The sequence below is a fragment of the Nomascus leucogenys genome, chromosome 9, assembly GCF_006542625.1.
Source record: "Nomascus leucogenys isolate Asia chromosome 9, Asia_NLE_v1, whole genome shotgun sequence".
NCBI classification, from domain to species: domain Eukaryota; kingdom Metazoa; phylum Chordata; class Mammalia; order Primates; family Hylobatidae; genus Nomascus; species Nomascus leucogenys.
The window spans coordinates 41,975,101-42,002,936 of NC_044389.1; the positions used below are offsets into that span (position 1 = coordinate 41,975,101).

General features: G+C 35.4%; 1 protein-coding gene across 21 annotated transcripts in view; it reads right to left on the minus strand.

Annotated features, from left to right (window-relative positions):
- Window positions 1–27,836, minus strand: part of ADGRL3 (adhesion G protein-coupled receptor L3) — an 871,587-nt gene that overhangs the window by 809,314 nt on the left and 34,437 nt on the right. For 4 of the 21 annotated variants that reach the window (XM_030818866.1, XM_030818868.1, XM_030818862.1 and 1 more), the window contains exons 1-2: window positions 10,553–11,087; window positions 7,817–7,865 (exon numbers count right to left, since the gene is read on the minus strand). The exons of 8 other annotated variants lie outside the window; for them this stretch is intronic. The gene's annotated coding sequence lies outside the window, so the exon portion shown is untranslated. Of the gene's footprint in view, window positions 1–7,816; window positions 7,866–10,552; window positions 11,093–27,836 lie in introns of those variants that run through there. 9 more of the 21 variants (XM_030818881.1, XM_030818880.1, XM_030818879.1 and 6 more) reach the window with 4 other exon arrangements.

Sequence of the window (27,836 nt, forward strand, 5' to 3'; positions counted from 1 at the left end):
GTGTTTATACCTTTTGTAAAATGAAACGCTAGAATTATACATTAAAAAGTCAAAGAGATGAGACTTTTTCAGGGTCTTTTTTTCTTTTTTCAAATGCACTCTATGCCAAGACAACTGCTTTACAATTTACATTCAATTACAGCTAATACTGAAAGGGTTAAACCCCAGTTACCAGGTTTCTCCCCATTAGGAATAGCCCAATATTTTTTGAATGCCAAAGTGAATTTAAATATTATTTTTCTGGGAAAATTAGGTTTTTTTGTTTTTAAGCACAAAACTCAATTTCTATTAAAATATTTTACATATCCTAAATTTCAGTTTAATTATTTGCACTTGATAATGTTAATAAAATGATACATATTCAGGAAATAATACAGCAAAACATAAATTTGAGTATGAATTGTTTCTGCAATTATTTTACATTTGCATAACTTTTTAATTTAGCTATTTATTATCTACTTAATAAATATAACAAGATTGCATTCAACAATTTTCAGAAATCACAAATATGAAATTTTCATGTTTGTCTTAGAATCTAACCTCTTATAAATATGCACAGATCCTAATTTTCTGGGTGTTATTTTGCAAATCTTCCCCAGTACTACCACTTGAGAGACAAGAAACTGGTGGCTGGTCCAGAAACATTTTTAAAGATATATCCTTCTCTGGTTGAGTTACAGCAGTTCTTAAAGAGTGGCTGTAGTGCATCAAATAACAAAAATAATGAATTGGTTCCACGTAATTCAAATTATTTAATAAAAAGGATAAGGAGTCTGTGATTCCATGGTAAGTTGGTAGAATTGTATAAAGTAGAACAAAATTAGAGAGAGAGAGAGCATAAGTCCTCAGCTCCTGTTTTCTTTTTCTTTTTTCTGTTAAGATAAATGCTCTTAACAATGTCTATGATAGAATAAATACGATTCGGAGAAAAGGAGGGCCCAAAAGAGAGAAAATGATAATAAGAGACCAGAGAAGTTCTGGTTACTGGCCCAGGTAAGAAGCAGCCCGGGTGAGTAAAAGATACAAGAATGACGAATGCTAATACAGCGTCTGGAGAATCTGAAAGCAAATGTCGCCCAATTTTTTTAAAAAAAGAGTGAAATCTAGAAATAACACAATGGCGACCTTAAATTTTTTCTGGTAAAACCATAACTGATATAACACAAAATTGGCATTTACAGAGAAAAGGGGTGACTTTTAGTGAAATCCATGCCAAACAGATTTTATTTTCTAATTTTGAAAGAGTTACTATGATCAGACACTCAGCATACTGAATTTCACAAGGACCTTTACCACAAAATAACACATATGATGCATAATAAAAAGAATGTATTACAATTACATTGTCATAGATGGCTGAATGATCATACCACATGCCATGACACTGCTATGGCACTGCTAAAATGTAAAAATCATTATTATAATATGAGCATATCAAAGGTGACGCTCAGAGATAAGTCTTGATTCCACGATGAGCACCTTCAACACGGAATTGTGTTCAAAAACAAACCTTTGAAACATAGTTTACTAAGCCCTTCCTTGGCCTCTCTTTTAATATTTCAATCTCATCTTTCCCAAACATCTCTAACTCCCCTTGAAGTCTAAGCTCTAACTCTACTGAACTCAGTTGTCTAAAAGAACAATCCTGTCTTAGTTTTGGAACTTCACACACATTGTGTCTTTCTGCCTCAAATATTTTTATCCTCACTCTTTTCATGGCAAATCCTAGCATTTTTCAGAAGTCAATTTAGATATTACTGCTTTTGAAAGGAGATGCTCTCCTTGACCTCCCTGGCTGGTTTAGATGTCCTTGAAAAGATGACATTGTAACACTATATGATGTTTTGTAGCATACTTTATTGTAATTCTTTCTTTAATCATTTGTCTCTTTTATTCAGCACTATGCCTATAAACCAGCTCTTGAAAAAATAAAAATTCCTTATTTATAGTGTTGGCCAAATTCCATGGGAAAAATATCCCACCACCACCACATACACACCCTGGCAGATTTCAAAATACAATTGCTCTCTGTATCCGTGGGTTCAGCATTAATGGATTCAACCAACAATGCATCAAAAATATTCAGAAAAAAATTCCAAAAAGTCCCAAATACCAAACTTGAATTTGATGTGTGCCAAGTGCTACATCGAACCCACGCAAATGAAGAAATGTGTAGGCCGTGTATTAGGTAGCATAAGTCATCTAGAAATGACTTAAAGTACACCGGAGGGCCAGGTACAATGGTTCATGCCTGTACTCCCAGAATTTTGGGTGGCTGAAGCAGGAGGATCTCTTGAGCCTAGGAGTTTGAAACCAGCCTGGGGAACATAACAAGACGTTGTCTCCACTAAAAAAAAAAAAAAAAAAGAAGAAGAAAAGAAAAAAAAAATAGCTGGGCGTGGTAGTGGATGCTTGTAGTCCCAGCTACTCAAGAGGCTGAAGTGGGAGGATCAAGCTTCAGCCCCGGAGATTGAGGTTACACCTTGGTAAACTGATATTTTTCTCTTAATACAAATGAGAAATGAGAATGGTGAGTGTGTTGGCTCATGCCTGTAATCCCAGTATTTTGGGATGCCAAGAGGGGAGGATCTCTTTAGCTGAAGAGTTCGAGACCAGCCTGGGCAATATAGTGGGACCTTGTCTCTACAAAAAATACAAAAATTAGTTAGACATGGTGGTACATGCCCATAGTCCAAACTACTTGGGAGGCTGAGGTGGGAGGATCACTTGAGCCTGGGAGGCAGATGTTGCAGTGAACTGAGATCATGTCACTGCACTCCAGCCTGGGTGACACAGTGAGTCTGTCTCAAAAAAATAAAAAAAAAATTTTAAAGGCCACTAAGATTCTATTGCATAAGATTAAAAAGCTCCTAAACCAGTCTCTTAATCCGGTCAAATTTCTATGTATTGATGCATATTCTATGCCATGCATTCTGCTAAGCACTTATCATTTCTTATCTTACTTAATTCTTACAACCACCCTAAAAGAGAAAATGAGACTCAGTGACATTAAGTAACTTTTCCAACATTGGAAAGGCAGTAAATGTCAAAAATAACATACAATACCACATTGTCTAACACCAAAGCCTTTGTTCTTACCATTACACTCTATTTCTGGCATAAACTGCACTACACTATACAGTCTCTATTCATTTCATTATTCATTAACACGGGAATCTGGCGATGCCCAGAGAAAAGAATAGACAGAGATGTACATTCTTGGTTTTTCATGTCAACAGCACTTGGTTAAATACTTTAGTAAAAGGTAATAGTAAAATGAATACAGTTCATTTTTGCCTTTATCTGTTCTATCTCTCATCCATATAATATAAAACAACCATCATTAGGTTTCAAAAACCCTTCCAATGTTTCATATATTTACAGGTTTATTATTCAATGAAACCATCTTCAAATATCTGAATCATTCTGATCTCTCCCAACTCTGACTCTCAATGTATTAATATCTAGCATGTTTATCATATATTTTGACATTTAATCTTATACATCTCATAAGCACCAACGAAATTTGAAGTTCCTTGATTGCAAGAACCATTTTAATGTTTTGGGGGGAATCCCTGAAGCCTCTAATAGTGTTAGATATCAAGTACTTATTCAAATGCTTCCTAAATTGAATCATAAAGTAATGATTTTTGAAATCGTTGAAAAGAGAAAATCTAATATGTCACAGGCCTATATCTTGGTAACCTATTTGAGTCTGCACTGATTTGCCTCATGTTATATTAGAATGTCAAAGATTTCCAATGAAAGTGAATATTTGAGAATATAAATATGTTCAAAGGGAAAAAAAGGTAACAGAAAAAAAGATGTAAAAAGTAAACACTCCTGCTTTCCTCCTTTCTCACACCTCATTGGTGAGGAGGACATTTCCTAGTGATTTCAGCGGTGAGCATATGGACGTGCTGTTCAGGAAGGCTTCATGCAATATAAACACTACGAGGATAACAGTGAAAACCCTAGGCTGTGGGAACAATTGCTTTGTTGAGTTTGCTTAGAATTAGGAAGAAGGCTGACCAATACTGAGCAGTAACGATCTTCTATTAAATTGTCATGCTATTTTTATTTATTTTTTATTTATTTTGAGATGGAGTCTCGCTCAGTCACCCAGGCTGGAGTGCAGTGGCGTGATCTCGGCTCACTGCAAGCTCCACCTCCCCGGTTCACGCCATTCTCCTTCCTCAGCCTCCCGAGTAGCTGGGACTACAGGTGCCCGCCACCACGCCCGGCTAATTTTTTGTGTTTTTAGTAGAGACAGGGTTTCATTGTGTTAGCCAGGATGGTCTCGATCTCCTGACCTAGTGATCCACCCACCTCAGCCTCCCAAAGTGCTGGGGTTACAGGCGTGAGCCACAGCACCCGGCCCATTTTTATTTCTTAATTGTTAGATATGGCGACAATGGGAAGACGCTAGTGAATCATTTTATTGGCATGTATCATGAATTCATTTTGAGATAGGTTCAATTGATGGGGAAGTGTGCCTGGAGTGATAGAGCTAATGAGGCAAATTTGGGAATGCTATAAAATTTTGGAAATATAGAGGAAAGGCCAAATTAGTATCTTCTTATCTTGATATGCGATTTAAGGAAGCAAAGTAAATAAGGAATATTTTTATTGCATTAGCAATGTTCAATATTATCTACTTATACTTCCTAGAAGTAGGTTATTTTGTTTATTTTTGTGATGTATATGAGCGAAGTGATTACTGGTGAGGTAGCTAACTTATCTATTGTTTATAGACTCCCTGATGTTATGGTTCTAGGGGCTACACAGAAGAAGAAGGAATAGTACACTGAGTGTACTCTCCCACTGGTTAGACAACACCTTAGAAGTGTCAGTAAGAATTCACTGATTTCATTGTATATAATGTATACACTGACTATATAAACATTGATTTCAATATCACTGAGCACTTCTTATGTGCCTAAAACAGACCTAAGCACCTAGGCATAATGTCATTTAGTTCTCACAACAATCAGGAGGCAGATGTTATTTGCAGTGCCTTTCTACAAAGGAAAGAATCAGGGAGGAAACATTTCCAAGGCCACTCGTCCCAGAGGAGCAGAACAAAAACTTGAATCCAGGACTCCTGGCCCTAAGGCTTCATGAACCACACTGCAATGATGCAACATAAACCACACATTTATGAATTCCAGGGGATCCTGGTGGGTACTAAATATAACAAGAGCTGCAGGTAGAGAGGATTCTAATACAGAAGGAAAGTAACCATCAGCACCAAAACCACGGTGACTTGTGGGGCAAAGTGTCTCCTCATTTGGGGATTCTTTGCTGTTGTAAGAAAGAGGCCTGTATTACTGGAACTCCAACCACAGTTTATCAAGGGACCTGGTCCACAAGTCCATTCAGAGCTAGCAAGCAAGAGCTCTTGTGATAATCTTGTGATAATAAATTAAACCTAAGTTTAATATTTTAAACTAAGGTTTAAAAATATTAGTCCTGAGGAAAGATGGGGGCTGGTAGTAGCTAAAGGAAGACAGACCTTGGGGAATTCCTAACCTGTATGTACTCACACACCACTTCTGACTCTCGGAGAAAAATCAGGCAGCTGGGACCACACACACATTTTCCCCAAAACTGCTGTGCCTCCTTCCTAAAGCATGGGGTGTGCACGTGTGCACACGCACAGACACACACACACACACACACCTCTAATTCAATTAAGTGAAATAAATCGAAAAATGTTATGAAGTGAAATAATCTTTAATAAGTTTGTATAAACTGACTACAGATGATCACTGATACCATATTAACATTAATTATCATATCTTATTTGATTTTTACTTTCGACTGTTACTTATCATATCCACCAAAATACATCCATATTGGGTTTTGGGGGCAGTTGAATTTTAATATTTATCTTTGTCTTTAAAAACTGCACTAATAAAATACATTTAATGTCTTCCTGAGCTACCTATTTAGTATGTCTAATACCATGTTCAAAGAACCCTAATCTTCTTAAATACACATCTTGTCTATGGACTTAAAACAAATAGGTTCGCTGGCCCACACGACTTATACTTGCTACCAAAGGATTACTGTGGTTTTAAGAATAATAATCAACAGAACTAATTAGAAACCATAAATAAATATTATGTTAAAGCTATTGTTTTGAATAATTGTCTTCTTTCTTCTCTCCACAACTTGGAAGCAAATGGAATTTTTTATTTCTTTCAACAGAGTTAAAAATTGAAACAAGACCAGTTTCTTGACATTGTGATCTATCACAGACTACAGTGATATTATTCATAGGAGGGCAAATGTGTCAGTGATAGACTTGGGAATATGGATTTAATAGAAATACCACATTTTGATCCTGAGGAATTCAAAATATTAGAAGGTGAAATAAAATCATGGAAAATATTTCACAATGAAACTGCCTCTGAGAACTATGGGCAAGATTTGTCATTGGCTTTGTGGAATGTACATTAAGATTTTTCAGCATACTTTTGTGTTCAGCTGGGAAATACTGTATTATAATTTTCATGTTTCAATTCATGCTAAAATTTGATTTTATGTGGGTGTTAAGTATGTGCACAAAAGACCTCAAGTACAAGAAATAAGAAAGAGAATCAAAAAAACTGTTAGCATTTTTGTAGGAAATATTAAATTTAGTTTTTCAAAGGCACAGATTCTTTTTCCACTAATAAAAGTAGGATATGAGACTACAGTTAGTCAAATGCACTGCAAATTTAACCACATTTTTAAAATGTGATTTTAACCTGGATGTCTGCAATCATCCTTAGAGTTTATAAACTCAGCTTATTTCCAGATTATACTTGATAGAAGGTAAAAATTAACATAAAGCGAATCACTGGTAAAGCAAAAGTAAAAATGCGCTTTCTGTGTTTGATTTGGTATTCATTCACTCACAATACTTCTTCACACAAAATAAACAAACAAACAACAGATGCTAATCTCTGAAAATTCATCTTGAAGGATTTAAATGATGTTCTTGAAAATGTCAAGTCCTTTTACTGGCTCATATTGAGAAAAAAGTGGATAATTATTGTATTATTGTTACCAGTTCAGAAAAAACTCACAGTTTTCATAAATTCTAGTCAGCTTTGCAGAAAGATAACTTCTGATGTGTTTTAAAATTCCTAATTATCCAATAAATGCTGCTACAGTTTAAATCAATACTCAAATACATAACAAGGAAAGAAGAGGCATACATTTTGAGATTAATGGTGTAAAAAGTAAAGGATAAGGAAAAAATGGTTAAAAAAACAGCTAAACAAGAAATTGTTATGTTGTCTCAGAATTTTCTTTCAAGAGAATGGCCACCGGATTGAAAACAACAGAAGAAAAACTTATCAGAAGGAAAAGTGAAGTTAATGCTTAAAAAATGTGTTTTGAGAAATGAAAACTTTTTTATTCACTGAAAAAGTATTTCAGTCCCCTGGACCCTTTGACTACGGACCATATTTTTTGAAAGGACGTGCAAAGTAGATCCAATAACTGCAGCAATCTTTGAAGAAACTTAAAAGATTGGGGAGGGGCCAGAAGACGGCAGGCTGACGCAGACACATGCGTATTCACTTTGCAAAAGAGGAGAACAGTAAATTCTTCAAAATATCGACAGAGGAGCTTTATTTACACTATTCTTACAAAAGCCTTCCATAACAACTTACTAGGGATTGATTTGTATGGTGCTAGGAAACAATTTATTGGGCCCTGCCTACACTAACCGTGAGCTATTTCAAATGAAATAATGAGAGGCAGACAGGATAGTGGTTAAGAATGAGATTTCTGTGTTAAACTTCCAAGACTAATTTCCTACCTGTGCGATGTGGCCAAGTAATTTCCAGTCCTGTATCTTGGCTTCCCCTCTGTAAAATAATAATAATGGAACTTCATAACATTGATGTGAAATACAAATGCATTTAATAGATCTTCATGACAACATAAGAATCATCACGTCTCCTTCTGAGTAAATAATCAAAAATAGTATATCTAACTATAAATTCTATTCTTTCAGAACATATCAGACATGTATAGCTTCGCAATGTGGAAGATAATGTCCAACTGGTTTTAACAAGGAAATTGCCAAGTTCACTCATGACCGTCTTCTCCATACAGCGGAGAAGAAAAAAAAAATTACAGAAACAAAATCAAGCCAATGTTTACTAAGAGGAATCTCAAAACTATTTCATAAGAAGGCCAAATGAATCATTTTGAAAACTCTAGCGCATCAGTCTGAATATACTATAACTTCTGGTCATAAGATTTGCTTCAGACAGCAGCTCTTGAGAACTTTCTGCCTTAAAAATTTCACTAAAGTGAGCAAGTCTGTGTTCAAGAACAACTGGATATCAACCAACCCTGACTGTCAGCAACAAATGAATTTAGCAGTCAGGAGATGTCATTCTAATGTCAGCCATAGCAACATCTTTTAATCTAATGTATGTTCATGATATTTATGCTACAATTTGAGTTAGTTTGTGTACATTATCCATCCTATTCTTTCAGTGATGTAAAAAGTACAAGAGTGTCATATTATGAAATGACTCTACTTGAAAAAATATTAAAAGACGTAAGAATGAAGGAAGCCATTGGTGCTGTGGTGTGCACTGGGTCAACAGCAGGGATGATACTGAAAGATAAAAAATAACCTGGAAAAAATGTAAAAGGCTCTGAGGTGATCCACAAGAAAGAAAAATGACTGATATAAGTTTTGAGTGTGCAGATGACCAGAGAATCAGCATCCATCCTGGATGCCTGTCAACCTGATGTTAATTTAGGAGATAAAAATTTGTTCAGGAACTTAATAAGCATGGTAACAACTACTGAGGATCTTTTGTCAAAATCCATGGATAATTATCGTTTCCAGGCATGTTCACACTTGTACAACCGTGCAGTGAGGGAGTAAGTGGAAATCCCCAAGAGGAGGGATCTATAAGGGTAAATGATTCACAACAGAATATCTAGCAGCATGAAGTTGAAGAGTATGCCTGGTTTTCAGGTAGAAGTTAAAGAATGAAGAGACCTGGTCATGCACAGTCATGTCATTCTTATTTATTTATCTTTTTAATATTCAAGACTTTAAAATAATTTCAAACAGCACTAAGAAGGTAGAAATTTTCATAACAAAAATCTGGACTAACAGTTTCTTAAAAAATAATGTGAAGTTCTGACAACATTTACACACTATATCCCTAACTCATTAATGACATCTACCTAACCCATGAGGCTTCTCAGTTTACAATCCCCATTTTAAAACTTCTAAAAAAATGACTCACAATTCTAGAAGATGGAAGTGAATTAGGGACTGTACAGTGAATGCTTTTTCACCTTGACTTAACCCAAAGATGCTGAATGTAAATGAACTCCTCTAACTGAAAAAGAAATAATGCATAATGAGTTTGAGCAGTGGTTAATATGAAAAGAGCCCAAATTAGCAAGCTTTCTTTTTCTCAACTACTGATTATTGATAATGCGACATGATGCTTGTACAGTATTTTGATAAAGATGTTTACACTCAGAATTAAGCAAAGGCCAAAAATCATATAGGTGGAGGCTTAATTTGCAAAAAAATAGTCGTGGTTCACAGAATCACAGGGATTTGGAGCTGCAAGAGCATTTGGAGATCATCTGGTGCAAGGCTCACAGAGATAACAATTTACTAACTTACATGCAAAATTTCAAAGCCTTTAAGTTCACTTTCATTATAAAGTACAAAGTAATTCTAGAAATAAATTTGTAATACAAATGGCATTGATTGGAAAGGCTATAAATATACTTAATCCTATATATATATGTGTGTGTGTGTGTGTGTGTGTGTGTGGAACTGAACACACAAACGAAGTTGTGCACATATTACAAAATGGGCCCATGTCAGCTCTCTAGGCTCTCACCCCTGTGACACAGTCACTATGCTTTAATGAATACCCAAGGGGATCCTGCAACACAATATATTCCCTGGCCTGTTTGGAAATCAGACAACATTTCCTCTTGGTGTAAGTCTTCGGTACAAAGACTTTTCTCTCTTTTTTCCCAACAAATGAGACCCCATGTTTGTCAATGGAGTAAGAGAATACTGGTTACCTACTTCCAGTAAGTACACTGAGTCAACCACCTAGAGGTTTGAGACAGTCAAGGGGTCTGGTAATGAATGTCCTACTCATTCTGCAATATAAAAGTAAATTACCAAATAATAAATGCTGAATCTTTGGAATTTGGAAGAGTCAGCTTTATATTTTTTAAAAAAGAAGATCTTGTGCATGAGTCAGAATCATTAACATAACTTTGCTGTGTTTGCAAATTTCTGGCAGGTTAATTTTTGATAGCCGGGGAAGAGCAAAGCTTCCAACCAATTTTCTAAATCATCTTTAGGCAAACATCCAGGCGCAATCACCTGTAGACGGCTGCCTGAAGGCCCAGGTATGTTTTCAGAAAGCAGCCAGATTCGCGAATGATTTACAAAGTTAACCATTGGAGCTACTCATATAACTGGCTTAGACTGAAAATAAGTAACCAAAAACACATGCATGACACACCTTAACCTCAGTGTCCTCACCTCACTCGGAGGAGAAAAAAGCATCCAGAAAAGGCAAGTCGACCCTGGCTTTTCAAATCATTTTCAGACATGAGCCTATGTAAGGTATTCCTACTCCGAGGTCACTAAAAATAAAAATTAAATAGCAGACATGACGAGCAAAAGACAGTATGGTCATTTAGATGTAAATATATTTCCTTTTTGATTTTAAAGTTTAGAATAGTATCATTAACTACTGAGTGCCAAAATGTCACATTTTGAATCAAGCTACCAGGACTAAAAAATAAAAAAAAAAAAGTTCATCTAATTTGAGACAAATGAAATCAGAAACGATCTAAAATACAGTGCTCTGACAAAGCGAGCTATTAGCTGAATTTGATATTATTGTGCTGTCACTTCCAAACAAATAACAGGGATCAATTTATAAAGTTAATGAGACATTTACAACTGAAACACAATTATAATTACAGCCCCTAGAACAAAGTTTTAAAAATACTCATTCACTGTCATTCAAAAATTTGAATCACTTACTTGTTTGTAATGAATTCTAACTTTAAAACATTTATCAAACTCACTTTTTTTCAAATCTTTTGACAAAATAATGTAATGATGATGTTAATGATACAATATTAGTAAATAACATACTGAGTTAAGAATAATTTACCTCCTGTTGTTCCTTATAGCTTTCAAAAGGGGCTTACAGACATGTTTTTATTTAATTTAATGTACACATAATGAACTTATATGCATGATACTGATCTAGACATTTTTAAAATAGGCAATTTAGTCCTCATAAGAATCGTAGGGGCTGGGCGCGGTGGCTCATGCCTATAATCCCAACACTTTGGGAGGCTGAGGTGGGTGGATAACCTGAGGTCAGGAGTTCAAGACCAACCTGGCCAACATGGCGAAACCTTTCTCTACTAAAAATACAAAAATTATCTGGGCATGGTGGCAGGTGCCTGTAATCCCAGCCACTCAGGAGGCTGAGGCAGGAGAATAGCCTGAACCTGGGAGGCGGAGGTTGCAGTGAGCCGAGATCAGGCCATTGCACTCCAGCCTGGGCAATAAGAGTGAAACTCCGTCTCAAAAAAAAAAAAAAAAGAATCTCGGGATAAGAAATTTCTGCAAGACAAATAAAGTATCACTGCTTGAGGATCACAATGACTTTTAAACTAAAAAAAAAAAAAAAACAAATCCTAGAGTTGAGGATGTGAAGATCCAAGATTAATAAGATGAAAATCTAGGATTAAATTTAAGTGGTTTTAGGCCTCTGATGGAAACCTGAAACTGCTTGCCCATAGTAGGTGACATGTTATAGTTACATTACTTTCTTGAGAATAATTTATAGAAAAATTGTTTTCAAAGTTAATCATGTTTACTCCTCATCATCTTTCATCCTTCTATAATGAGCAGCAGGGCATTGGCAATAACCACAAGTTGCTCGACACTGTCCCAAGAAGACTTAAACGTCGGTGTCCTTTCACCTTGAATCTGGGAGGGCCTGTGAATTCTTCAACTAATAGAATGTGGCAAAAGTGATGCTATGGGACATCTGACATCTGAAGTGAGGTCATCAAATGCCATGCAGCTTCCTCTTGGTTACCTGATACACCTGCTCTCTGAGCGTTCCCTTTCCAAACACAGCTGTCATACTGGGAGAAGTCCAGGTCACATGGGGAGGCCATGTGTAGGTTCTCTAGTCAATAGTCCAGCTAGGCACAGCCTTTGGTCTGCACAGCGTTTGGTCAGCACAGCCCAGAAACCAGACATGTGAGTGAAAGAACCTCCAGATGATTCCAGGCCCCAGAACTCTGAGGCCCACTCTGCCTTTGGAATCTTCCCCCGTGAAGCCCCAGGCATGATGGAGCAGAGACAAGCACTCACCTTCACTGCCCTGTCCAAATTCTGCCCACATAATTTGTGAGCATAATGAAACAGTAGTTGTTTTATGCCATTAGATTTGGGAAGTTTTTTATACAGCAACATATAAATGGACTATCACTCTAGTTAAATTATCTAGTTTTCTAAGTTCATTTCCATAATAGAAACAGTAGTAATAAAATAATTTTAATGATCTCTTGTTCCAGATATACTGTTAAGGCTTCATACTTATGATTTTATTATAACATTCCTATTTAACCTATAAAAAGAGTATTATAAATATTCCCATTTTATAGATGAGGAAAGTAAGTCTTTAGGCATTTAAGTGACCTTACCAACAGCACAGAAGTAACAAATATCAGAACCAGTATTTACCTGGAGTTACTGGTAACTTCTCAGCTGTCAGTAACACACAGATCATTTGAGAGAAAAAAACATGCAGTTGTAACATAAGCATGCACGTCAAAAATGTACTAATGTAAGTATCACGAAACGATTTCACTTTCAGGAAAATTTACTTCAAGTGGTTCAAATCTGAATAATTGGCAATTCTTAGAATTCAAGAGAGAAAAACAAAGAAATCAGTATCTTAGGCAACAAAAATCAATGGTACAGATTATAAGAACTCCTTCAAGGCCATCCGATCAGGCCCTCACTATCCGGGCTACATATAAAAGGCACCAAACATCACAAGAACCTGTGTGTGACTTAAAAGATGTGAGGAAAATGGAATTCCTAGAATCATGTTATTTAAGAATTAAGAAGAACCCCAAAGATCAGCCAATCCAACTCCTCCTTTAACAAGAAAACAGTCCTGTAACCCACTTGAGGCTGCCTTGGTTCCTCACTGCCATTGAATGCTCTGTTCTAAAGAGCTTATCGCTTCCTCAGGTAGATTGACAGCTTCAGGGAATTCTGTAGTCCCCCAAATTTCAGAAGGATAGATTTATCAACCCTGTGGCCAAATGCTTTTCCACTTCAAAGGGTGACTGATCCTCAATTCTTAGTTATATAGGGCATAAAGACAGAATATACTTACATCCCAACACTGAAGGCATTATATAAGGGAGACAATGCAAGGAGACACCAATTGCAAAACAAAGCACATATTAGTCCCAAAAGTAAAATAATTCACAAGTTAATGTGGATCATCATAAGAGTCCATAAAGCCTTGAGACTTCCAGCTGCTTTAATGTTACAGTAATGGTAAGGGAAATGAGAATTAGAAAGGGAACCATGCTAATGTTTACCATGTTCCAGGCCTAAGAATCATTTATGCGGTATCCCCCCTTAATCCTCATAAAACTACCATCAGAAAGCCACTCACTTGCTCATTTTAAAGCTGAGGAAATTGAAAATAACAGTGACTGCTAATTGTGCACAGTATCCATTCTCTCCTTTTCAATTTTATTTATGAGGCAATACACTCAGTTAAAAGACTGTGCTTCCCAACGTTTTCAGCTAGGTGTGGCCATGTGATTAAATTCAAGCTAATGATACATAAATAAGCATTGTGTGGAATTTCCTAGAAAGCTGCTGATTAGCTGGAAAATGCATTCCTTTTGTCACTCTGTTTGCTTCCTTTGTTTCCTTCATGCAATATGGAATGTAGATGAGGTAGCTGTAGCACCAGAAGCCATCTTTAATGTAAGGTAATCCAGAGAATGAACACCAGAGTCAACATGCAGGAGGAGGAGGAGGAGGGTGAGGCAGGAGCTTTGGTCTCTCCAGATCATGAAGACAACACAGAGCCATGCATCACTTACTGCTAAACTTCTTTTTCCAAGAGAGAGAAATGTATTTCTGTACTGTCTAGGCCCCTAATATGTTGGGTTTTCTGATAAACGCTGTTAGACACGGTTAATCCTTATGAATGTATTACCTTTACTGAAAGATTTTGCCAAACACAATGTTGAAAGCTCCAAAAAAGAAAAAGAAATCCATTTATTCCTAACAGTCCACTTCACTGTAATTTCTATTTCATCCTGCGAAAAACCTGTACTTCATTTCCAGACTGAATGCATGAATTTAAAGATAGACACGTAGACTCTAATTGTCTAAACTTCATAATTCTGTTTGCATCCTGTTGGAAACAGGAAGGTTAGATGGAGAAGCGAGCTTAGCAAGAAAAGGAAAGCTTATGGAAGAATCAAAATTGCTACAGTTAGTTGGCTCAAGCTTTATTCTGGGCACGTAGAATACAACCAACCAAGAAATTCGACCTATTATTTACGTAGTGACAGATAAAGGAAAATGAGGTGTAGCTCGATAAACAAGCTCTCTCCTAAAGCAGATTTAGACACTATTCATTCCCTTCCTTTCAGTCCAGAAGCCTGCTTAGGTGGAACTGTAAAATAAATTCCAGCACTCTGAACGTTTCAAGGAGAAATAATTTTCAAAACTGGCTCAGATTCTATTTTTCTTCACTTTTAAATTGATTAGATGTGCTTTTAAAAGAAAACTTGTTGTCTCAAGGAATAAAGAGTATTTTAGACAAATATAAGATAGTTAATTTAAATCCACTTAAGATTTTGCCTACATGTTCTAGCCATTAACCATTTCATCCCATTTGTCAGCAACGTACAAATAAATCATGTCAGATTATAACAAAAGGCAGTCAATATTATAATATTAACCTAGTATTTGCCATTTAGCTGAGCTGATTATAAAATATCAGTGAAATTTGTTCTTTAAAACATTTTAAATAAACAATAAATTGACTGAGGCAGTGAAAATAAAATCACTGATGAGTTGCTTAGTAAGTAATCAGACTCAATACTTGGAAAGAAATGTTACATAAGCAATAATTTAATTTAACTTTTCAATTTAGGGCATGCTTAGTCATATGTAACTTTCTGAAATGAAGCATTTCAACAACTCACCATGGGTCTGCTTTAGAAGATAATCTGAAAATCTATGAGAATGACCAAAAAAAAAAAATTACTCTACAGCAGCACTTGATCTAACTGCTAAAGAAGCAAAGACAAGTAAATGAGAAGGTTTCAATTCAGTGAGTCAACACTGCCTTTCACACATAGAGCAGTTCGCCCCTCTAAACCTTTTAAATGAAATCACTACACTCTTCTTGTGCTGGGATATATAGAGTAAATAAAATAGCTCTAAAACATAAATCAAATTAATTTTTCTTTGAATGGTTTTGCATTTCTTCAAAGCATAAATTGGGGATTCATATGGTTCATTTCTTTGCTATTAACTCTACGAGCGAGGAAACACATCACAGGATAACTTCCTTGGCTACTATAATGTATTGTTCTGGTATCATTCTTGACAATTGCTCCTGATCTATAAATTATAGCTATTATTATTATTATTACCTTTGAGTATCATTTTAATGTCTAAGAAAGGAAAATAACAATTTCTCATAAACCTAAATTATACGGGGGTAGGAAAAGGCAATCACATATTTTAATGTAAAATATGTAGAATACAAAACTACAGAATGTAAACGCTATCACAAGTATCCTTCTGTTGTTTAATTAGAAAACCCTATAACTGACTGAAATTTGCCTGAAAAGAGTCAATATCTAATTACCATTCGGGATGAGGAGAGATGGGCAACTCTGAATTGTGGCAATACATGGGAAATAAGTTGAAAAACAAGCCCTTTGAAATGTGTTTAACTACCATCACAACCAATGCAGATAACGATTTTATCCAAGATTTACAATTAGTGCTGTCAAAAAGTGAATGCCCCAAGAACTTTCAGAAAAGAGCTAAGCATGTTTATAGAATCTACATTACAAGAATTATCATATATATCTTGGTCTGTCTATAGGAGAACACACATAGGCAGGGTTTCTATTTATGAAAAGCACTCTCCGAATTGCAACAGAATGCAATGAAGGCTCTTTATGTGTTGTACCCACCACTCTATCCCCAGGATGTAGCTCAGTGTCTGAAACTTCATGAGAACTCAATAAATATATAACTTAATGGTTAAATGAATTTAGCTAAAAATAAAAAAATGACTGCTTTTCATCGTGGTTTGAAAGCCAATATGCTCATGGCAAAGATGCCTGAAACTAAAATGTACAGAAAAAATTATTTCTTTTCCTTTAAAAAAATCTCAATCTCACATTGTTATGTTATTGCATATCATGTTTGCTTGGAAGATAATCCATAAGTGGTAGCATTCAATTTGTGTTGTGCTATATAGTATAAATTGAATATCTTTCCTGTAAGCACATGATGAATTTTAATGCCACACAATCAGTAATCCTAGTAAATCTTAGCATTTATTCCAATTCTGAGCCATCCCCTTCCCCCATATATATATTCCTCTTCTGAAGAGGAACTTTATTAGAAGGTATATATGGGAAGAGGGATGGCTCAGAACTGGAATATATGCTAAGTTTTATAATATATAAATATATATACACACCTCATTTTGGTTAAAATATTATATAGGAAAATGGTTATCATAAATCTGTTATTTAGGGTATAGTTAACTTCATTTTTGCTGGAAAACACAACATTAAAATTATAATGTAACAAAAATAAGACAATAAAAAATAAAATTTACATTAGACTTGGGTGTTCAAAGCCAATGTTGCTAAGTTTCAACATAAATGACACATCTAAATTTAAATGTATGGTAAAACCAAACAAATTTGGGTATACAAAAATAACTCCTGTAAATTTTTAAATTTTGTCATAAATTATCTCTTTTAAGAGACCCTAATATACAGCAACATAGCAATGACTAAACTCCCCTCGATGCTTGATATAAGTTCTGTCAGGCACCATCTAGCTACCCTCATAACTAGTCTTGTTATTAATCATCCTACAGAAACTCTTCCCTGATCACCTGTTACAAGACAGATAGCAGCTGGGCTATTTTATGTAATAAGGGACTTGGGCTTTCAAGGCAGTGAGGGAAAAGAACCAGAAGCTTGGCAGCTGTGAGCCAAGGGCCCCACCCTTTCACTACATAACAAAAATCAGCTGTTGCCTCAACAGCTGGCAAGTGGCTGACAAAAATGAGATCTGAAAAGAGTTGTAGATTTTATGTAGAAAAGGGCCACAGTTAGGAGACAACAGAGAGTAAAAAAGAAAACTGATGATAAGGGTGGGCAATACAGAGAAAGCTAATATAAGTGGTAACTACAGATCAGATGCTAACAAACTGTGGCAGGGGGGACTCACAGGTATCACAGAAGCCTATAGCCTGAAAAATCTTGTAAAAGAAAATAAAGACAAAGAATAAGGACAGACAGCTATCTGCCTGAAGGTATTTTATTGCCCTATCTGAAAGTAGGGAACCTAGATTATCATTTGAACTATTTCTTCACCCTTGCATCTGTTTACCACTTAATGCTATTACTACACAGTGATGTGTTTAAAATAAAGTATGACAATTATAAATAGGAAGACATTTGTGACAAATGTGAATATGATGGCTCTCGCTCCTCTTGCAAACTGCATTTTGAGACTGGCAACATATTCACAGGCATTGATTTACTAAACAAACCTAAACTAATGCCAACCACGTGCCAAGTACTGGGCAAGACAACAATTAATGAGGCATGGACATGGCCTCCAGTAATTGCATGTGGGAGAGAAAGGCATAAACAATAATGACAATGCCTCTTGTGTTGTACATGAAAGAAAGAAACTAACTCTGCTGGGGACAAGACATGAGGAAGATGGACAGGAGGAAGTGGCAGACTATACAGCTTCATAAATTGACGTAGCATTCCAGACTTGTCTTGAAGGATGACTAGGCTTTATCTGGAGGAGAAATTTTTTAAATGTATTTCAGGAAAAGAATAGCACATGCAAATACAAAGAGCATGATAGATGAGAAAGGGAGCTGCCTGGGAGACAGGGGAAAGGATTTGCTGAGCGGTACTCAAGGTTCGGCTGAGGCTAAAAACCTTACACGTGTAATAGCACTGATCCACAAGTCTATTTGATTTTTCTTCAGCTGTCCTTGACAGTCTGGCAACGGAAGCAGACGTAAAGACAGCAAAATTGAATGTGCTTCAGAGAGAAGAGGACAAGAAAGAAACAAGACAAAAAATGCACAAGATGCTGTCTCCTCATTTCCTACTGCCCAACCCACTCACCAGTTTGCAGCCCCGTTCTTCATGCCAGCATCTCCAGAAGAGTAAAGGAAAGGAGATTGTGTGGATAGTGCCCCATTCAGTGAATCCTTCACTTATCTCTAAACAAACACTCTCCCATTACAAAAAACAATACCAACCATATAGCATAATAAGCAAAGATAAGTGGTAGAAATAAACCAGTAGAAAGGCAGAAAGATGGAACAGAAGCCATCGGTGAAGTTGTATCACAGTGCTAAGTGCAAATATTTAGGTGAAAACGATCAGTTTGTCTACTTCTCTGACCCACTATTCGAGATTCCTAGTATCATTCCTATTTTTGCCAGAGTCCATAGGTTCTATCGAGTCAGAGATTGTGTTTTTATGGGGGCTGATTCCATCTGTGTGTTCCCAATTACTGACTCAGGGTACAGCCGCTCCATAACAAGAAATCCAAGAATGGGTTTTAATTGGCTCTTTTTTATGAGTTTATTTTGTCATTGCACAATAACCCTAAAAAAATTAAATGCTAGTTTAATTTTATCAGCATTATAGGTATAAATTCATGTCATATAAGAGAACATATCACACATGTATTTACACATGCATAAATCTATTTGAGGAGAGAAAGAGAAAGATCAGTTTTATGTCTTTATTACTTGTGTACCTATTAGGCCTTATGGAGAAAGAAAATTCAGTTCTGCAACTCTTCTATGATACTGTTTAACTGATAAATATTTATATTCTATTAAATGAGCATTTATATCATTGAAACATTTTTATAAGGAAAATATGCCCCAGAGAGTAGATGACTTGAAATACAAGTCTAATTCCCTCTGTTCTACTGTTTTTCTTACCAGTAAAACACAATCCCTCCCCTTTCATCATATTTACTACTGCATAAATCAGTGTAACTGGAGTCAGCTAATAAACTTTCACAGCCAAAGGTCTCACACTGAAGTCCATAACCTACAAATATTTGCTCTATAAAATATGACAGACAGGGAAAGTTAGGTAGACCCGACAGCAACGTCCTAGTCTTTGCATTCTATCAAACAACTTTATTTACAATTGCCAATACAAATTAACCATCACTATAGAAACGTTTCTTAAATCTAAGGATAGTATTTCATGAAAATATTTTTAGTAGTAAAGTAAAATTGAATTTAACGGAATCTTAATAGTGTGGTTAGGTTTATTAGATTGCACAATGAAATAATGTCCTTTAACTTATTTTATGATGACTGTATTAAAATCAACCCTGGGTTTCATTCACAAATCAAACACAGTATCTTTTTAATATTATTTGCCCAAGATTTCCACTAGTACAAACATGACTTCCTTTTAAATATCTTTGAAGGAAGAGGGACTAAAATGGACATTAAGTAGTTTTTCTTCCAAACAAAATGATGGCTTTAAAGAAAAGCCAACATTAGAACCAAAAAGGCCTTATTTAAGTATTACAAGTATATATCTTTTAAAATTTAGGCAAGTTTCTCTTTAGAAAAATACTGCTAGAGGAAACTCTAAGTCTCTCTCTCACGCAGAAACCTGTACTTCGAAGACAAAAACATGCTAGAAAATCTCTTCATTGCTCAGTTGCTACTGCCCAAGGGAGAAGCAGAGATTGGATGGGACCTCAAGTGTCTGTCATTGATGTCTATATTCTTCAATTTAGCAAAAGAAAGTGTAAAAATTCACAGTTCACACAGGACCTGGTTCTCTTCTCTCTCTTGATCTGGGTAAGTTTTAACTCTAGCAGAGAAGTACTTGCAAAACCATTTGGCTGCAAGTCCAGACTTTGGTTTTTAACTGAGATCTACTATTAATAAAGCAAATAGTTTGATCTCTACCTGATGGTTTTGTTTACTTCCCATTTACTTTGAAATTAAAACCCCTATACTAAACACACAGAGGGTTTCACATAATTCTTACCAGTCTAACAGAAATCTTACTCACCTTTAAATGTTCATGTCTAGTATCACCTATTTCAGTGAAGGTTTAATTGATTCCCTTGTTGAAATTAATCGTTTCCCCTCATGTCCCCATGGCTGTTTGTAGACTGCTTATAGCACTTGCCCTATTTTCTCACTAGCTTACAAATAGACTCCTTAAAGCCAGAGATTATGCCTTATTGGTTTGCACACTACAAAGTGCCTTGCATAAAACAACTGTTAAATAATTGTTTAAAATAAATTATAGAATTAATATATTCCTTAATGTCAAAATATTAAAATTAAATAATGTGTTTATTGTGAAGAGAATGACAGTCTATAAAAACGAAATCATCACATATATTCTATTTACCCAACAAATAAGAGCACATTCTTATACAGTTAAGGGTAAACTGTTAGCCAACAGCTTTAAGGCAGTGAATACACGTATACTGGGAATTTCTACGTGTTTTCTGCATTGCTAATTCTAATGTTCATAAAAAATGCATGTAACTGTTTCACTGGAAAGCTCCTCACTGATATACCCAAATACTGGTTTTTTTGGGGGTTCAGACATTAATTCTGAATGCAAGCTTACATAAAGATAGGGGATGTAATGTTTAAAACAGTGTAAATGGCCACTGATTCAAATATAAATCAATATATGAGATAATAGAATAAAGAAAAATTGCAGAAGGCTTCAAACAGCTAACAGGCTTCCAACAGCTAACAGGCTTCCTTGTGGCAATTCACACTCCGATGTGTTTGAAAAACATCAAAGTACAACTTAATTGGTCTGGGAGACATTCATTTACCTAATTTAACAAATATTTACTGAACACCAGCTACATGCCTGGTCCTCTTCAGGGCAACGAATGTACCACAGTGTGACATAATAGACACGATCTCCATCCTCATTGAGGTTACAATCAGAACAGGGAGTCAGATATCAAACAGACGATCAAGCAAATACAATCATGAATAAGTGCTGCCCAGGAAAAAGCGGATGGGGTGAAAGATAATGCTCTAGGTAAAGACAATAGTCTGCATGAATATTCTCAATCAGGAAAGAACCGCAACTGATAAAACAGTACAGAGTGCTGGAGCAGAGTTGGCCATGAAGAGAGTGATGTGAGAGGAAGCTGGAGGGATGGACAGAAGCCATAGCATCTGGGGTCTGGCCATACTAATTATTTGGATTTGCATTCTAAGAATAATGCAAAGAAAAGAGTTAAGCAAGGAATTGCATTATCAGATCTATTCTGACATCTAATTCATGCTAAATACCATAGCAAATTTAGTATGTTTAGATATATTATAAAACATAAAATACATTTCTCCCAAATACAGCAATGTTAAACAAAATAATGGAATATAAGATTCAAACTATAATAAGAGTCAGTGGTGTCTGATTGTATTTCTGTGCTCACAAGTAAAAAGGTTTATACGTTAAGCTGTAAACAAGTGATAAATATTGTGCTGCTTACTAAAATCTCAGGAGTGTTAAGATTAAAAAGGGATATAGGTAGAAGACAGGCCACTTCCAATTCAAACTGCACATTTTGTTTCTAAGTAACTTGTAAATTTAACAAAAATCAAATATGAAATAAGAATTAATTTTTTTTACAATGGCAAGCCTAAAAATAAGTAATCTTTAAAAATATTTCCAAGCCATTTGTAGATTAGTCCAGCTAACATGGGTATTGATAAAAGTAGTTTCAGTATATTGATACCTAATTTAAGAATCTACATGGTGCCCAATTTCCTGATAAGTCAAAAATCCTATGGCTATCATTCAAGGTCTTCTGGAATCTATATGGAACCACATATCCTCTTTCAAAACTGTGACCCTACATACTCATGAAAACTATCACAAACACCTTCGTTACCTTTATCAAATCATCCTATCTCTTTATTCATCTAATCTCTAAATTATTTCTAGTTTTAAGGCCCAAATGAGCTATATCTGCTTTATTTGGCCATTTATTATATTGTTCTGATGCTTCCTAAGAATTATAAAAGATTTATACCTTCGCTATAAATCTGCACAATGTTTTATATGTATGTGTGTGTAAAAGATACATATATATATACACACATAGTTTTTTTGTCTAAAAATGAGTATAACAACATAATTTTTAGGATTTTAAATGAACTAATGCATAAGATTAAACAGTAAGTGCTCAATGAGTATTATACATTACAACTAGATATCACAGCCACTAAAATCATACCTACACATTAGTTTCAACAAAATCTTCCATTATTTCATTCAACAAATAATTTATCAACCATGTCCTATATCCCTAGCCTTATGCATAAGATTGTAATGAACAAGATAAATTAGATTCATCCCTCATGAAACATTAAACAAGTAAATGCATAAACAAAAAATCACATCTTGTAGCAACTATTAAAAAAGAAATAAACATTTATGGAAACTCTGCTGGCAACACATGAATATATCCCTAGCAAACATCTGTAAATAGCTCTACATACCCTTTGAACTTTCTTAAAATTTGTTTTAAAAAATCGAGTTAATATATAGAAAACTGACACCTATTCAACTAAATTTTATTTCAGCATTAAAAGAGTTAAAAATTACAGATAAAGACATCTACATCTGTGCCATAGATGTTTAGGCTCTACTTTATTTGAAAGAAAAATAAAGTTTTCTTACACTAAACTTGTGATGCAGAAAGTCTTCCTTAGAGATGGGCAGACAACAAAATCTTGCAAGATCCCTTTGGAAAATAATCCTGCTATGGTATGAGTTGTATGTATTTGCACGCCCAAAATTCATATGTTGGAACCTAAGACCCAATGTGACAGTATTACGAGAAGGGGACTTTAGTAGGTGAGTAAGACATGAGGGCACTGCCCTCACACATGGGATCAGAACCCTTATAAACGATCTCTAGGGAAATAGCTAGGCTCCTTTTTGCCCTTCCACTTTCCACCAGTGAGGACACAGTATTCACCCTTCTGCCATGCAAGGCTGCAGCAACAAGGCACCATCTTGGAAGCAGAGAGTAGCCCTCACCAGACACCAAATCTCATGCCTTGATGTTAAATTTCCCAGCCTCCAGAACTGCGAGCAGTAAGTTTATTTTATGAACCACCTACTCTCAGATATTTTGTAAAGTAGAACAAATGGACTAAGACAATCCCAATGAGGTAGGTCTGAAAACCAAAGTTGTTGCCAAATAATCAATGGCCTCTGATAGTGAACTAAATGTACACTCAAGTAAACATTTAGGTTGATGAACTTAAACATCATAGCCAATTCTTTCTCAATAATCTATTTCTTAACTATTTTCTAACATAACTCTCCATTTCAATGCCATATTTTGTTTTACCTATTTTGAATGAAAGTGATACACTGAAAAGAAAATCCCGTTTTCTCTTCATGCTAAAATTTAATTACATTCAAGCACCACTTAAACTCTCATAGAAATAAAGCATTATATTTCCTGCTTCTTCTTTTTTCCTGATTTTCATTTGAAAATCTACCTTGACTCATTTTGTTACTCCTTCTCTGTGTTTGTATTTAAGTGGGGAGGCAGCAAGCAGTGGGGATAGAGATTTAGCCTGTCAATCATTCTGTTCACTCAGAGTTTAAGTGTTCTGTTTGCTGTCTCCTGGGAGAGTAACATCCATAGTAACAAATGCAAATGCATTTACTTTAGGGCTATTTTAATAGCCATCAGTGGAGTGGGGAGGGGGAATTCTATATAGGACAAAGTCTCTCCAGGCACTAGGGATCAGCAGTAATTTCCTCTTTGAATACTAATGGCTAAAGTTTCATCATGCTGAAGTTTGATACACATTAAGCAGTCAACCACATATTTAGCATCTCTATAAAATATCACCCCACTGTCTACCTTCACAGCCCTAAAAATACAGCCTGCATTGTTCACATAGACAAACTGCCCCAAGTTTAGATGTATATTTCATCATTCATGCTTTGACTCTCCCAACCACCACCATTTGTTATAGAAACCATTTAAAACAAAAAATAAAAACAGCCAGTGCTTGGTGGTAGTTTTAGTAAGGACAACCAATCTATCTATAAGGGTTCCTTGAAGGAGTAACTATGAAGAAGGGCTAGACCAGAGACACAAATGTCTTTCTGAAGAGTAGGTAGAAACTTACATAATGCCCACAAGAGTGTCTAAAAAGCCTGCAGCTCTGGAATAAGAGAACTTATTTATTTTAAAAAGATTTAGTTATTCTGTAGGTGTCTAATAATTTTTATGTCATAAATAAGCTAAAATAAGTTTTTTTTAACATAGGCCATATACAAGAATGTGTATTACTTCATATACAGTGTTTTTAACTATAATAATCCCTCATTATTTAATGGACGTCATGTGCTTTATGTGAAATATGTTTTAATCTTCAAATAATTCTATTATAATATTCATTTTGCAGATGAGGACACTGAGAAGTAAGTGGTTAAACAATTTGGCCTAGGAGGTGGGAACATCATAATTTCAATCTAGGTTTGCCTGAAGGAAAACTCCAAGTCTTAACTCCACTGTCTGTAATTAGGGCTCATCAATTTTAGGTTGATCCTCAAAATAACTTTGGATATACAGTGGGTATTACTGCTGTAAGCACAATCCAGAAACCAAGACTGTGGACATGTTCGGAGAAATACACACGTGCACACACACACACACACACACACACACACACCACACATTAGAATTTACCCTTTAATAAAACTAATGTTTAAGTTTCACTGTGAAGTATTTAGATAAACTTCGAAAACAGAACCTTATAGAGATAACAGAGAGTATAAGGGAGTTCAAAATATTTGTATCTTAAGTGAATCCTCAATTTGTTAAAATGTAGTACCACAGTGAATAAGTATTTTAATAATTTTAAACTTCTCTCATAAAGAAGATCTAAAGAGGCAATGTAAGGAGGACACGGTGGTTCTATTTGCTGCAGTACTTAGTTTGTGCTCTTGTACTATAAGAACAAATGCTAATTACTGTTCAACCCTAATGCTAATCTCAGCATCTGCTAATTAAAAGATCACATCTTCTGCAAAATCAGCATTACCATTCAAATGAAAACATTAATCAGTTTGAAAAATTCAAAATCAATCAGCTGAAAGGAGAAAGTTGTAGGCCTCCAATGAATTGAGAACAGCACAAACTCAGGGTGCAAAAGAGCAAGTGTCAACTTACGCGTCTCAGCAACACAGACTCACACCGTTACAGGAGTTACCCAGCAGTGTCTTGTATTGTGTTTCAATATTTCACCCTAACCATTTCACTATGTATGATGTTGATATGCAAAATGACAATATCGCCTGGCTCCTGAAAGGGCCTTGTTTTAAATTTAATGCACTAGAGATATGATTGCCCACCAGATTTTCAAAATAAATGTTGCAGTTTTCAAAAAGCTAATGCGAAACTTCACGAGATAATTCCAGAATACTAATAACTGCAGAGAAGCTCAATTGTATTAATTATTTTACAGCTAATTTTTTGCTTTTTCAAAGCTAACTAATATTTCTATCTTTTACGGTCCTTATGAGTATTCTGAACACCTCAAGTGCAGACTGGGGTTATATTTCAGGGTCAAATCAAAAGAGCCTTCTTTCTCAGATTCACTCATGGAGCTGTCAGAGACAAAAGATTTAGATTTTGTTTGTGATGATCTCTTCTGTCACATTTTGTGCTCCTCCTTGTGTCAAAGAATAAGGACTAACAGAAATCTTCTCTCTGTGTAGCATAATACAGCAAACATAGCTCTGTCAGCCAAATGAATATTTAAACAACCAACAGAAACCCAGGACCAAAACACTAAAAATTGTCACTTATGTATGGATAAAATACAGCAATGTAAAAATACTTCATTTAATGCTACTTAAAATTGAAAGGATTTAATATACATAGAATTTCCTGCAGCCACAATGAATATATATAGTTGCAAAATGTGAAGATTCCTAGCATTTTCAGAATCTCATTGTTAACTACTCATGCATTAAAAGAAAACACTATAGGGAAAATAAACTTAAGTGAACTCTTACTGCAACAACAATAATGTAAAATACAAAAATATGAATTGGGACTACCACTGTGAAGGAGTAAATAAAGTTTCTTTTCATTTTGAAAAACAAATGAGTAAACATTATACATGAATTCACATGCAGAGCAAAAGATATTAATGTAATAATATCTGAAATAGTAAGTCAAATTCATAGCCTTGTTTATCTAAAAAGGTAGGAAGAACTCAGGCCCAGACAGATTTACAATAATGATTTCATCAAGCAGACAAATAGTTTTGATATATACCACGCCGAGAAAACTTAGCTCTAATTCACTTTGTTGAATTAACAAATGAATAACAACTTCATGTGACAATTATATTTCAAAGAAATTATTACTGAAATTTACTGTGTTTTCCTTAAAGTTAATAAGGCAGACAACACGAGCCTATATATCTTACACTGACCTCTACTTATGGAGGCTAAAAATCATTAAGGATAGTTTGCAATCATCATATTGACGCATACTCATAAAAAATTCATTTCATACATATAACCTTAGAAAAATCTTATTAGAATAGCATTCAGGGGGAGGGACCAAAAAAGCAATAAAAGAATAATATTCATATGTAGTAAAGAGTATTTCCATCTAATACCAAAAAATAAACAAGAAGAGTTTTGAACGGCATACATTTTTATCACCATGATGCACACAGTAGAAAAATGGCCAAGGTGGTCACCAAAGAAAAAGCTCCAGGGTGTCTCACCTGTGATCACTTTACAAAGAGAAGGATTCACTCTCTCATGCTTAGAAACACTGATAAAGAGGCAGGGCACAGTGGCTCAAGCCTGTAATCCCAGCACTTTGTGAGGCCAAGGCGGGCGGATCACCTGAGGTCAAGAGTTCGAGACCAGCCTGGCCAACATGGTGAAACCCCATCTGTACTAAAAATACAAAAATTAGCCAGGCGTAGTGGCGGATGCCTCTAATCCCAGTTACTAGGGAGGTTGAGACAGGAGAATCGCTTGGACCCAGGAGGTGGAGGTTGCAGTGAGCTGAGATAGAGCCACTGCACTCCAGCCTGGGCAACAGAGCAAGACTCAGTCTCAAAAAAAGAAAAGAAAAGAAAAGAAACACTGATAAAGAAAGCACGTGCAGGAAATAAATGCTCTCTCAGGAGCAAACTCACTGGATCCAAAGTTCACAGAAGCTAATATACATAAATGGAATGTGACCTTATTAATTTACAAAGACAAATAAACTTCACAGGGACCAGGATATTAGGGTTCCCACCTACTAGTCCATTCTCTTCCTAAAAGCTGGCTTCAGAGAAGTCGAACAAACATGGAAACAGAACAAAGGGGAATTAACTAACTCAAATACTTAATGGCTTCCATAGGTTAGTCAAGTTATC